Genomic DNA, 13,728 nt, shown 5'->3' with positions numbered 1-13,728 from the left:
CATTATTGACAAAGTTCCATCTAGTCAAAACTATGGTTTTTCCAGTAGTTATATATGGATGTAAGCTGGACAATAAAAAGACTGAGCTTATTCTTGTGTATGGTGTTAGAAAGTGTTCTAGTTTCATTCTTTTACAAGTGGTTGGCCAATTTTCCCAGCACCACTTGTTAAAGAGCTTGTCTTTAATCCATTGTATATTCTTGCCTCCTTTGTCGAAGATAAGGTGTCCATAGGTGTGTGGATTTATCTCCGGTGGGAATGCAAACTAGTACAGCCACTATGGAGAACACTGTGGAGATTCCTTAAAAAACTGGAAACAGAACTGCCTTATGACCCAGCAATCCCACTGCTGGGCATACACACCGAGGAAACCAGAATTGAAAGAGACACGTGTACACCCAATGTTCATTGCAGCACTGTTTATAATAGCCAGGACATGGGAAGCAACCTAGATGTCCATCAGTAGATGAATGGATAAGAAAGCTATGGTACCTATACACAATGGAGTATTACTCAGCCATTAGAAAGAATACATTTGAATCAGCTCTAATGAGGTGGATGAAACTGGAGCCAATTATACAGAGTGAAGTAAGCCAGAAAGAAAAACACCAATACAGTATACTAACACATATATATGGAATTTAGAAAGATGGTAATGATAACCCTGTATGGTAATGATAACCCTGTATGCGAGACAGCAAAAGAGACACAGATGTATAGAACAGATTTTTGGATCTGTGGGAGAGGGAAAGGGTGGGATGATTTGGGTGAATGGCATTGAAACATGTATAATATCATGTAAGTAACAAATCGCCAGTCTAGGTCCAATGTAGGATGCTTGGGGCTGGTGCATTGGGATGACCCAGAGAAATGGTACAGGGAGGGAGGAGGGAGCGGGGTACAGGATTGGGAATTCATGTACACCCGTGGCGGATTCATGTTGATGTATGGAAAAACCAATACAGTATTGTAAAGTAAAAGAAAGTGAAGAAAAAGAAAAAAAAAAAAAGACTGAGCACCAAAGAACTGATGCCTTCAAACTGGTGCTGGAAAAAGATTCTTGAGAGTCCCTTGGACTGCAAGGAGATCAAACCAGTCAATCCTAAAAGGAAGTCAACCCTGAATATTCATTGGAAGGACTGATGCTGAAGCTGAAGCTCCAATGTTATTCACCTAATGCGAAAAGCTGACTCATTGGAAAAAACCCTGATGCTGGCTTGGGATGATCCCCTGGAGAAGGAAATGGCAACCTGCTCCAGTATTCTTGCCTGGATAATCCCATGGACAGAAGAGCCTGGCAAGCCCCAGTCCATGGGGTCACAAAGAGTTGGGCACAATGGAACGACTAACAGGACTAATTGAGTGACTAACTAGAGAAAACAGCAGCAATGAAGACCCAGAGCAGTTTAAAATAAACACATAATGTATATATAAAGACCATAAAGAAGGCTGAGCCCCAAGAAATCAATGCTTTCGAACTGTGGTGCTGGAGAAAATTCTTGAGAGTCCCTTGAACTTCAAGGAGATCAAACCAGTCAGTCTTAAAGGAAATCAACCGTAAATATTCACTGGAAGGACTAATGCTGATGTTGAAGTTCCAATAGTTTGGCCACCTCGTGTGAACAGCCAACTCATTGGAAAAAAAGCTTGATGTTGGGAAAGATTGAAGGCAGGAGGAGAAGGGGTTGACAGAGGATGAGATGGTTGGATGGCATCATTGACTTAATGGACATGCGTTTGAGCAAGCTCTGAGAAATAGTGAAGGATGGGGAAACCTGGTGTGCCGCAGTCCATGCAGTAAGAAAACATTAGACACAACAGAGTGACTGAGCAACAACAGGGCAAAGAATAGTTGAGAAAATTAGGTCTGACAATACATTTGAGAATATAAAGATGGAGGTTCTGAGGTAAAATCTCAAAGAAGGAAGGTAGTTCTGAGGTAAAATCTGACATAAAGAAGGAAAAGGAGGTTCTGAGGTAAAATCTGATACAATGAAAAAGGTTCTGAGGTAAGATCAAACAGAAAAACACATTTCAGAAGGAAATGGAATGAAAGAAACAACTAAAAGAGAGCACATTACTATGCAATAATTATTTAGTTTCCTTTGGTATGCATTTTGATGACATAAATAATTGAAAGTAAAGGATACAAAAACTTTTAGGTAAACTATGTTGTTGGTAAACTGGAAACTTACTTCTAAAAAAGATTGAAAATTAACCTGTGTGGGTATGTTTGTATGGCATGTATATTTGAAATTTGATCATATAGCATCTTTAATTTAATAATATTTATTTTGATTCCTATAATTCTGCTTATGCCAATGAAATCAATGTGTAATGTAAAGAAACCACCCATCAACAAAAAATTCTAACAGAGTGAATAAATTAAACCAGTAAATCTCATGTCTTTATCTTGACACTACCATAGGTGCTTCACATTACTATTCAGAAACACAAAAGGATTAAAATCAAAGCATGTCATACATACATTATATTAAAATACCAAAAATAAATCCATTCAATGGTTATATAATTCTATGGATGTATTGTGTGATTATCATTGTTTCTAAATCTGTTTCAAATTACCAACATCTCATAGAAATTGTGTTCTCTAGGATATATCAGGAGCATTCACCAAGATAATATTAGAAGTGGAGATTTCATGATGAGAAATAATTAAAACTCTAAGTGGAAAGCAGACATTTTCTCTAACAGAAGGAGGAAATAACAAGATAACAAGGCAATTGCATTCAACATAAAGGCTGTCTCAAGGAAATCTTAGGAGATTATTATGCCTTAATTTTGAATTTTAATTCAGAGATTTAGAACCACTGGCTGCAAGGGGATGGCTAATTGACTAAAGTTTTACCCACTTCCGTTTTTCATAATGTATTTTTAAAAAATGAACTCAGACATGATCTTTGCTTTCTTTAAAAAAAATTTCCAGGTAAAACAACTGATCAAGTAAAATATTACCATTGAGAAGAATAAAGTAGCAAAACAGAAGTTCTCAGATATTCTGTAAAGTTTTTTTCACACAATTAGCAGTATGCCAGATAAAGAAGAATGTGCTTATAAAATACTAAAAAGTAAGAGAAATATCATGAAACCTTAATAAATATTATACATAATATTTTTCTTTTCAAGATTGCTGTATTTTCCTCACTAAATATTTCTCATCCACCTGACATATTAACATGTTAATTACATCTAATTCAAAAGTATATATTTGAGCACATGGGAAATCTATTAACTTCAGGCGGCAGAAAAGCAAACAACTTTCAGAAAGGCAGTTTCTTAGGTATTTTCGATTCCAATGCAGCGGCTTCCTGAACTTCTTTGATAGAAACATGCTTTCAAACAATAGCATTCTGAAGCATTCCCCCGAATATTGTTTGTATAACTTCAACATCAGAATTGAATGCTATACATATCAAGTAAAATACATGTTTCATAATCTATTTCCTTTTTTAGAGATATATTTGTGGCAAGTACTGTTACTTTCTACTAATAACTTTTTTAAGAATTTTTCTGTAAGTCCAGTTCCAAGTTCGTGAATTTTCCTTTACAAGGAAAATATCTTTAGGTATGGTTCAAACTTTATGCCTGAATTAGTTTACTAATATTGGAATTAAATATAGGTTTTCTCAGATACACAAGTTTTGTGTCTAGAAAGTAATACATCTTTTAATATATAACAGACATGGTTGGCAATATAGATTTACAATTTTAGTATTCAAAAACTAGTATGTACATATTTTATTTTAATTTAGATCTATATCCAAAGAAAAATAAGCTTTAACATTTCAAACCTGTATCAAATTATAAATGATTTTATTTGAAAATAAACTCTTACAGAAAATATCCAGTGCTGCTAGATTTCAAACTAAAATATAAACTTTTATAAGTAAGAGACTATTCACTCTAAATTAGCTACTGAACTATAAGGTTGTGTGTGTGTGTGCTCGGTCATTTCAGTCATGTCCGACTCTTTGTGACCCCATGGACTGTAGTTGGCCAGGCTCATTGATCCATGAGATTTTCCAGGCAAGAATACTGGAGTAAGCTGCCATGCCCTCCTCCAGGGGATCTTCCTGACCCAAGGATCAAACTCTCCTCTCCTGAGTCTCCTTCTTTGTAGGCAGGTTCTTTACCACTGAGTCACAAAGAAAGCTCCTACTATAAAAGTATATCAGAAATATATGAGCAAGAATATTTCTAACTCTTTTGGTTATAGCTAAATGTTTCTAAAAGCTTCAGCCTTGAGTTAGAACATGATACCAAGTGATGACATAATTCTTAATTAAATTTACTCTTCAATAATTTGGAAATCTTTGATGTGAGATATTTAATACTTTACAGGAATATTTTTAAAATAAAATAGAATTAAAGATGCATTCCCTTAAAATTTGTTACTACTGTAATAATTCTATTCGACTGGGGAGTTGACTTTCTTATCCTGACCGCACATTGATTCCACTTATCTTTAAAATGTTAGACCCAATTTCCAAATCATAACTCTAATTTGCTTCTCTTTTATTATTGATCTTGGCACCCAGTTGCTTTACCAAGTGTGTGTGCTAAGTTGCTTCAGCTGTGTCTCACTCTTTGCAAACCAATGGACTGTACGTAGCCTGCCAGACTCCTCTGTCCACAGTATTTTCTAGGCAAGAAAACCGGAATGGGCTGCCAGGCCCTCCTCCAGGGGATCTTCCTGACCCCGGGATTGAACCCACATCTCATATGTCTCCCATATTTGCAGGCAGGTTCTTTACCATAGCGCCACCTGGGAAGCCCAGCTTCATCACACCATTCCTAAATACCCACTCCTTCTACCCTCATATACTCATAGTTTTTTTCTTATGATAGAGATAAAAATAATAGGACTTAATTTAATCTCTTATGGCATTAAGACTTTTTTATTGTTTTTGTCAGAGTTATTACAATTTATTTTCCAAAATGTCTCATTTTTCAGCAAAATTTAAGCCATGCAAATGAACATGAAAGAATGTCCTATACTATGTCATATACACAGGGGAAAAAAAGCAGCCAACAGAAATGCTGCTCAGGGCATTTAGTACACAAAGATTTTACATTAACTTACTTTTTTCCTATGCTTTTTCAAATTCCTTTCCCATTAAGGTTATTACAGAATGCAGATCAAGAGTTCCTGTGCTATATGATAGGTCCTTGTTGTTACCTATTTTAATATAGCAGTGTGTACATGTCAATCCTAAACTCCCAGTCTCTCCCACCCACCCTCTCCTTTCTCCATCATAACCATAAATTCATTAAGTCCACGAGTCTGTTGTTATTTTGTAGATAACTTCACTTGTATCATTTTTTTAGATTCCACATGTCAGTGATTATTAAATATACAAAGGTTTAAAAATATTTTTCCTGGAAAGCAGCACTGTATATTCCCTCTTCAATTAGAAACATTGGATCTAGCGTACAGTGTGGTATTAGGAGGGAAAGAGAGAATGAGAGATAGACATATTAATATGATAACAAGTAATTATTAACTGTACTCTTTGGCATCCTAATTTATCCAGAGTCTTGTAAGTTGGTCTCTGTGGTTGCCAAGGAGAAATTAGGTGAAAGCAAAGACAGCTTGAGCCCACAATCCATTTCAAGGATTAGAGCACTTATTAGTACATTAATAAATGAGAGAAGTATTAGGCATGTAGGAATGCATAAAACTTGATTAAAGTACCTCTACTCACTTTGGTAAGAAAAAAAAAATAAAATAATAATAATTTTTAAAAAACTATACAAAAATTGTGCTAAGAAACTTCTAGATTCAATGCTGAACTATAAATATTTTCTTTTGGTCTCTATTTTGAGTGAACAGAATTACACCAAAAGGTAAAATGGCATATTTGAAATTTTCCTTTATTGATAACATACACAAAATTTTCAATAGAAAAATAAGTTTTACAAGGTCAACATTCATAAAACAAAGATCACGGCATCTGGTCCCATCACTTCATGGGAAATAGATGGGGAAACAGTGGAAACAATGTCAGATTTTATTTTGGGGGGGGCTCCAAAATCACTGCAGATGCTGACTGCAGCCATGAAATTAAAAGATGCTTATCTTTGGAAGAAAAGTTATGACCAACCTAGATAGCATATTCAAAAGCAGAGACATTACTTTGCCAACAAAGGTCCATATAGTCAAGGCTATGGTTTTTCCAGCGGTCATGTATGGATGTGAGAGTTGGACTGTGAAGAAAACTGAGCACCAAAGAATTGATGCTTTTGAACTGTGGTGTTGGAGAAGACTCTTGAGAGTCCCTTGGACTGCAAGGAGATCCAACCAGTCCATTCTGAAGGAGATCAGCCCTGGGATTTCTTTTGGAGGGAATGATGCTGAAGCTGAAACTGCAGTACTTTGGCCACCTCATGCGAAGAGTTGACTCATTGGAAAGACTCTGATGCTGGGAGGGGTTGGGGGCAGGAGGAGAAGGGGAAGACAGAGGATGAGATGGCTGGATGGCATCACAGACTCAATGGACGTGAGTTTGAGTGACCTCTGGAGTTGGTGATGGACAGGGAGGCAGCTGCAGTTCATGGGGTCGCAAAGAGTCGGACACAACTGAGCGACTGAACTGAACTGAACTGAAGACTAAGAAATTATGCAAATGCTTTTTAATTCCAGAATATCAAAATATCTCCAAATAATCAACATAAAAATAAGACAAAATTAAGAAAGCTTTTTTTTTTTACAGTATAGTCAATTAATGGTCATTATTTGCTTATTTGCTACCTCTTCTATTGATATTATAATTAATACTGTGCTTTGTTAAAAAAAAAAAAAGAGAGAGAGGAAAAACTACACTCTTCATTTTTAGCAATTTAACATTTATTTGGGTAAGCAACTCTCATGCTCTCATGCCTATGAAAACACCTAAGATTCAACTAAAGGAAAATGAAAATATGTAGAAATTAGCCACTTAGTCACTTCCTTCCCATTAGGTAACAGGTATTGAATGATTTAGGATTATGAGCCTCACTTTTCACAGTAGGTATTTTTAAAAATTCTGGAATAAATTTATCTAAATTGAATAATATTTTCAAAGCAGGAGATGTGATTTAACAACCCAAAACACTCAAATTAGTCTTTCTAAAATTTGAATTCATTTTTAAATAGGAAATAATTATCCATGATATATGATTTTTACATTTTGATTTTTATCAGTTTCTTAATATATATAATTAAGTGTAAATATGTTAAATATTTAATCTGTATGTGCTCGAAAAATAAAACTATTTTATTATTGTAAGTTTAAAATATGATCATATTTACCCATTTGATATATTCCATTAAAGATATACAATAAATTGTTGATAAAGGAAACCATAAATTCAAGACACAATTCTGGTTTTTAACACTCTACAAACTTTATAATGCTTTCTTTAATCTGTATTTTTAGTTTTATTGCCAAAAACCACAGGTGAATCAGCTTTTATATGTAAATATAATTGTCACAACTGCATAATTATAAATAATAATTATTATGGTACCTCATTATTGTGTACTTTGTATTATTAGTTATATAATATAGTTCAGTTCACTTCAGTTCAGTCACTCAACCGTGTCTGACTCTTTGCAACCCCATAAAGCACAGCACGCCAGGCCTCCCTATCCAACATAAATTCCCGGAGTCCACCCAAACCCATGTCCATTGAGTCAGTGAGTCCATCCAACCATCCCATCCTCTGTTGTCCCCTTGTCTTCCTGTCTTCAATCTTTCCCAGCATCAGGGTCTTTTCAAATGAGTCAGCTCTTCGCATGAGGCGGCCAAAGTATTGGAGCTTCAGCTTCAACATCAGTCCTTCCAATGAACACCCATGACTGGTCTCCTTTAGGATGGACTGGCTGGATCTCCTTGCAGGCCAGGGGACTCTCGAGTCTTATCCATCACCACAGTTCAAAAGCATCAATTCTTCAGCACTCAGCTTTCTTTACAGTCCAACTCTCACATCCATACATGACCACTGGAAAAACTATAGCTTTGATTAGACAGACCTTTGTTGAAAAAGTAATATCTCTTCTTTTTAATATGCTGTCTAGGTTGGTCATAACTTTCCTTCCAAGGAGTAAGCATCTTTTAATTTCATGGCTGCAGTCACCATCTGCAGTGATTTTGGAGCTCAAAAAAATAAGGTTAGCCACTGTTTCCACTGTTGCCCCATCTATTTCCCATGAAGTGATACGTCCAGATTCCATGATCTTAGTTTTCTGAATGTTGAGCTTTAAGCCAACTTTTTCACTCTCCTTTTCACTTTCATCAAGAGGCTCTTTAGTTCTTCATTTTCTGACATAAGGATGGTGTCATCTGCATATCTGAGGTTATTGATATTTCTCCCAGCAATCTTGATTCCAGCTTGTGCTTCATCCAGCCCAGTGTTTCTCATGATGTACTCTGCATGTAAGTTAAATAAGTAGGGTGACAATATACAGCCTTGATGTACTCCTTTTCCTATTTGGAACCAGCCTGTTGTTCCATGTCCAGTTCTAACTGTTGCTTCCTGACCTGCATACAGGTTTCTCAAGAGGCAGGTTAGGTGGTCTGGTATTCCCATCTCTTTCAGAATTTTCCAGTTTATTGTGATCCACACAATCAAAGGCCTTGGCATAGTCAATAAAGCAGACATAGATGTTTCTCTGGAACTCTCCTGCTTTTTGGATGATCCAACAGATGTTGGCAATTTGATCTGTGGTTCCTCTGCCTTTTCTAAAACCAGCTTGAACATCTGGAAGTTCATCATTCACGTATTGCTGAAGCCTGACTTGGAGAATTTTAAGCATCACTTTACTAGTGTGTGAGATGAGTGCAATTGTCCAATAGTTTGAGCATTCTTTGGAATTGCCTTTCTGTGGGATTGGAATAAAAAGTGACCTTTTCCAGTCCTGTGGCCACTGCTGAGTTTTCCAAATTTGCTGGCATAATGAGTGCAGCACTTTCACAGTATCATCTAAGTCCCTATAGACTACTTCTAGAATATGTGTTTTTCCTGTAAGCAAGTTTTAACCATGTAAGAGACAAAATACAGCACCTCTGTTTCCTATCTAGATAATGCAAGTTGTCCTACATATATTCTGACTGGTTTTCACAGCTGATTTGTTAATCATACCACCAGTTCTCCAGACTCTATACTAACATATGTTGGCAGAGATCGAAACCCATACCTGGGTTTCCTATGAGGGAAGGAGGTGACTCAGCTCTATAATTACAGACTCTGGGAGGTGAAAGATCATCTAACATAGCAGTTCTCAAAATGTAATGTCATACTAATCACCTGTTTTGTTGTTCAGTTGCTAAGTTGTGTCCAGCTTTTTGCGATTCCACAGACTGCAGCATACCAGGCTTCCCCGTCCTTCACTATCTCCCTGAATTTGCTCAAACTCATGTCCATTGAGCCGATGATGCCATCCAACCATCTCATCCTCTGTCACCCACTTCTCTTTCTGCCCTCCAGATTTCCCAGCATCAGGGTCTTTCCAATGTGCTGGCAGATGTTTTTCTGGAATCCCTTGCTTTTTTCTATCATCTTATGGATGTTGGCAGTGTGATCTCTGGTTCCTCTGCCTTTTAGAAACCCAGTGTTACATCTGAAAGTTTTCAGTTCCTGTACTGTTGAAGCCTCGCCTGAAGAATTTTGAGAATTGCCCTACTAGCATGTGAAGTGAGCATGATTGTGCTGTAGTTAAACATTCTCTGGCATTGCCCTTCTTTGGGATTGGCATGAAAACTGACCTTTTCCAGTCCTGTGTCCAGTGCAGAGTTTTCCAAATTTACTGATATATTGAGTGCAGAACTTTAACAACATCATCTTTTAGGATTTTAAATAGCTCAGCTGGAATTACATGATCTCTACTGGCTTTGTTCATAGTGATGCTTTATAAGGCTCACTTGACTCCACAGTACAGGATATCTGGCTCTAGGTGAGCGACCTCAGCACTGTGGTTATCTGGGTAATTAAGATTTTTTTTACATAGTTCTTCTGTGTATTCAGTTCAGTTCAGTTAGTTCAGTCGCTCAATCATGTGCAACTCTGTGACCTCATGGACTGCAGCACACCAGACTTCCCTGTCCAGCACCAACTCCTGGAGCTAGCTCAGACTCATGTCCAACAAGTCAGTGATGCAATCCAACCACCCTCTGTCATCCCCTTCTCCTCCTGCTTTCAATCTTTCCCAGCATCAGGGTCTTTTCAAATGAGTCTGTTATTTGCTTCAGGTGGCCAAACTATTGGAGTTTCAGCTTCAGCATCAGTCCTTCCAATGAATACTCAGGACTAATTTCCTTTAGGATTGACTGGTTGGATCTCCTTGCAATCCAAGGGACTCTCAAGAGTCTTCTCCATCACAATAGTTCAAAAGCATCAATTCTCCAGTGCTCAGCTTTCTTTATAGTCCAACTCTCATGTCCATACATGACTACTAGAAAAACCAGAGCTTGGACTAAATGGACCTTTGCTGGCAAAGTATTGTCTCTGTTTTCAATATGCTGTCTAGGTCGATCATAGCTTTTCTTCCAAGGAGCAAGCATCTTTCAATTTCATGGCTGAAATCACCATCTGAAGTGATTTTGGAGCCCAAGAAAATAAAGTCTCTCACTGTTTCCATTATTTCCCTATTTGACATGAAGTGATGAGACTGAAGGTCATGATGTTAGTTTTCTGAATGTTGAGTTTTAAGTCGGCTTTTTCGCTCTCCTCTTTCACTTTCATCAAGAGGCTCTTTAGTTCTTTGCTTTTTGCCATAAGGGTCCTATCATCTGTGTGTCTGAAATTATTGATATTTCTCCCTGCAATCTTGCCTCCAGCCTGTGCTTCATCCAGCCCAGCATTTTGCAGGGTGTGCTCTGCATATAAGTTAAATAATCAGGGTGACAATATACAGCCTTGACATACTCCTTTCCTGATTTGAAACCAGTCTGTTGTTCCATGTCTGGTTCTAACTGCATACAGATCTCTCAGGAGGCAGGTGAGGCGGCCTGGTACTCCCATCTTGCTGGAGTCCAGCTCCAGCAGCCAGGGAATCAACGTGAAGAGATGAGCGGTGTCAGCAAGAAATGATGCAGCCTCTCAGTTTTCTTGGGCTGCATATTTATTTCAAGCTTAAGATTCTCTTTTATACTTTTACAAAAGCATTAGGTCAGAGGTTTAACATTTTCAGTTCCCATTGACCCAGATTTGTTGTTTCCATAAATCATTGTTGCCCCTCAAAAGGAGTTCCTGCCTCAGCAATTCTCTTATCTACTTTTTCTCATGTGTCCTTGTGAATACATCATGCTAATGTCTGGACTGCATACCATATTTCTGTTTATTTCTTATCTTTCTAAGTCCTGTTTGCCCCTAGTATCCTAAGCTCACTAATTCTTAAAAAGGGCTTCTAGCTATTAATATCTCTAAAGTTCCTAATCTCTATAAGCTATAGTAGAATATGCTAACATTACAACATTCCCTAAATCTTTAGCTTCTAACTATTTTAATTATTCATAAGCCCTAAATTCAGCAAACTCCTTTGCCATAAACACTTTCCTCACAAATAGGCTTCAGATAGCAATCCCTCCCATGGCCTCAAGCTGCAGCCTACGTGCTCACCCTGGAACACTCTTTTGTAAAAGTCCTTGAACAAATGTCAGTGACTAACTTTATGAATTATTTTCTGAGCACACCTGAAGAAGGCTTTATGCCTTCTCATGCTCCTCTCAAGAACAATAAGCACCTCAATATTCCTTTCAGTCAACTCAGCCAAGGAGAGGAAAAACAAGTCAGAATCACAAGGCCTAACTCCTTCATCCCGGGTTAATGCCTGTGGGACAAGGAGGGGGAGTTGGGGCCATGCCTCCATTTTGTCAAATGCCTAATGCGGCTCCCGACACCATCTCTTGAAGAATTTTCCACAGTTTATTGTGATCCACACAGTCAAAGGCTTTGGTTTAGTCAACAATGCAGAAGGAGATGTTTTTCTGGAACTCTCTTGCTTTTTCAATGATCCAATGGATGTCGGCAATTTGATCTCTGGTTCTTTTGCCATTTCTAAACCCAGCTTGAATATCTGGAAGTTCATGCTTCACCTACTCTTGAAGCCTGGCTGGATAATTTTGAGCATTACTTTGCTAGCATGTGAAATGAGTGCAATCATGCGGTAGTTTGAAATGTGGGATTGTGAAACTGAAGTCCTATGGCGCTGAGTAGCTTATTGAGCACTTCTCATCTGGCAGTTGCACTGTTGTTCATGTGGGACATGGAATAGATGTCCAAGATGAATGACTGGAGTGAATTCATTTTGAATGTTCTGATGAGATGATGAAACTGCCACAGTATAGGAATTTTGGCCTACAGCATTCTAACATGTATATTGAATCACCAGTCATGTCTGACACAGGATGCATCTTTTAGGATTTGAAATAGCTCAGTTGGAATTCCATCACCTCTACTAGCTTTGTTCATAGTGATGCTTCCTAAGGCTCACTTGACTTTGCATTCCAGGATGTCTGGCTCTAGGTGAGTGATCACACCATTGTGGTTATCTGGGTCGTGAATATCTTTTTTGTACAGTTCTTCTGTGTATTCTTGCCACCTCTTCTTAATATCTTCTGCTTCTGTTAGGTCCATACCATGTCTTCACTTTATTGTGCCCGTCTTTGCATGAAATATTCCCTTGGTATCTCTAATTTTCTTCAAGAGATCTCTAGTTTTCCCAGTTCTATTGCTGTCCCCTATTTCTTTGCATTGTTCACTTAAGAAAGTATTCTTATCTTTCCTTGCTATTTTTTGGAACTCTGCATTCAGATGGATCATCTTTCCCTTTCTCCTTTGCCTTTCACTTCTCTTCTTTTCTCAGCTATTTGTAAGGCCTCCTCAGACAACCATTTTGCCTTCTTGCATTTCTTTTTCTTGGGAATGGTTTTGGTCACTGCCTGCTGTGCAATGTTACAAACCTCCATTCATAGTTCTTCAGACACTCTATTAGATCTAATCCCTTGAATCTATTTGCCACTTTCACTGTATAATCATAAGGGATTTGATTGAGTTTGTACCTGGATGGCCTATTGGTTTTCCCTACTTTCCTCAACTTAAGTCTGAAATTGGCAATAAGGAATTCATGATCTGTGCCACAGTCAGCCCCCAGTCTTGTTTTCACTGACTGTATAGAGCTTCTCCATCTTTGGCTGCAAAAAATATAATCAATCTTATTTGGTATTGACAATCTGGTGATGTCCATTTGTAGAGTCATCTCTTGTGTTTTTGGAAGAGGGTTTTTGCTGTAACTAGTGTATTCTCTTGGCAAAATGCTGTTAGCCTTTTCCCTGCTTCATTTTGTAATCCAATGCCAAATTTGCCTGTTAATCCAGCTATCTCCTGCCTACTTTTGCATTCCAATCCACTATGATGAAAGGGACATCGTTTTGGTGTTATTTCTAGAGGGTTGTAGGTCTTCCTAGAACTGTCCAACTTCAGCTTTTTCAGCATTAGTGATTGGGACATAGACTTGGATTATTGTGACGTTGTATGGCTTGCCTTGGAATTGAACTGAGATAATCGTTTTTGAGACTGCAACCAAGTACTGCATTTTGGACTCTTGTTGACAAGAGGGCCACTGAATTTCTTCTAAGGTATTCTTGCCCACAGTAGTAGATATAATGTTCATCTAAAATAAATTCACCTGTTCCCTTAGATTTTAGTTCACTGATTCCTAAAATGTTG

This window comes from Ovis aries, chromosome 6 (assembly GCF_016772045.2).
Source record: "Ovis aries strain OAR_USU_Benz2616 breed Rambouillet chromosome 6, ARS-UI_Ramb_v3.0, whole genome shotgun sequence".
Classification (NCBI taxonomy): domain Eukaryota; kingdom Metazoa; phylum Chordata; class Mammalia; order Artiodactyla; family Bovidae; genus Ovis; species Ovis aries.
The sequence above is the reverse complement of the archived record's forward strand: the minus strand, read 5'-3'. Positions refer to the sequence as shown.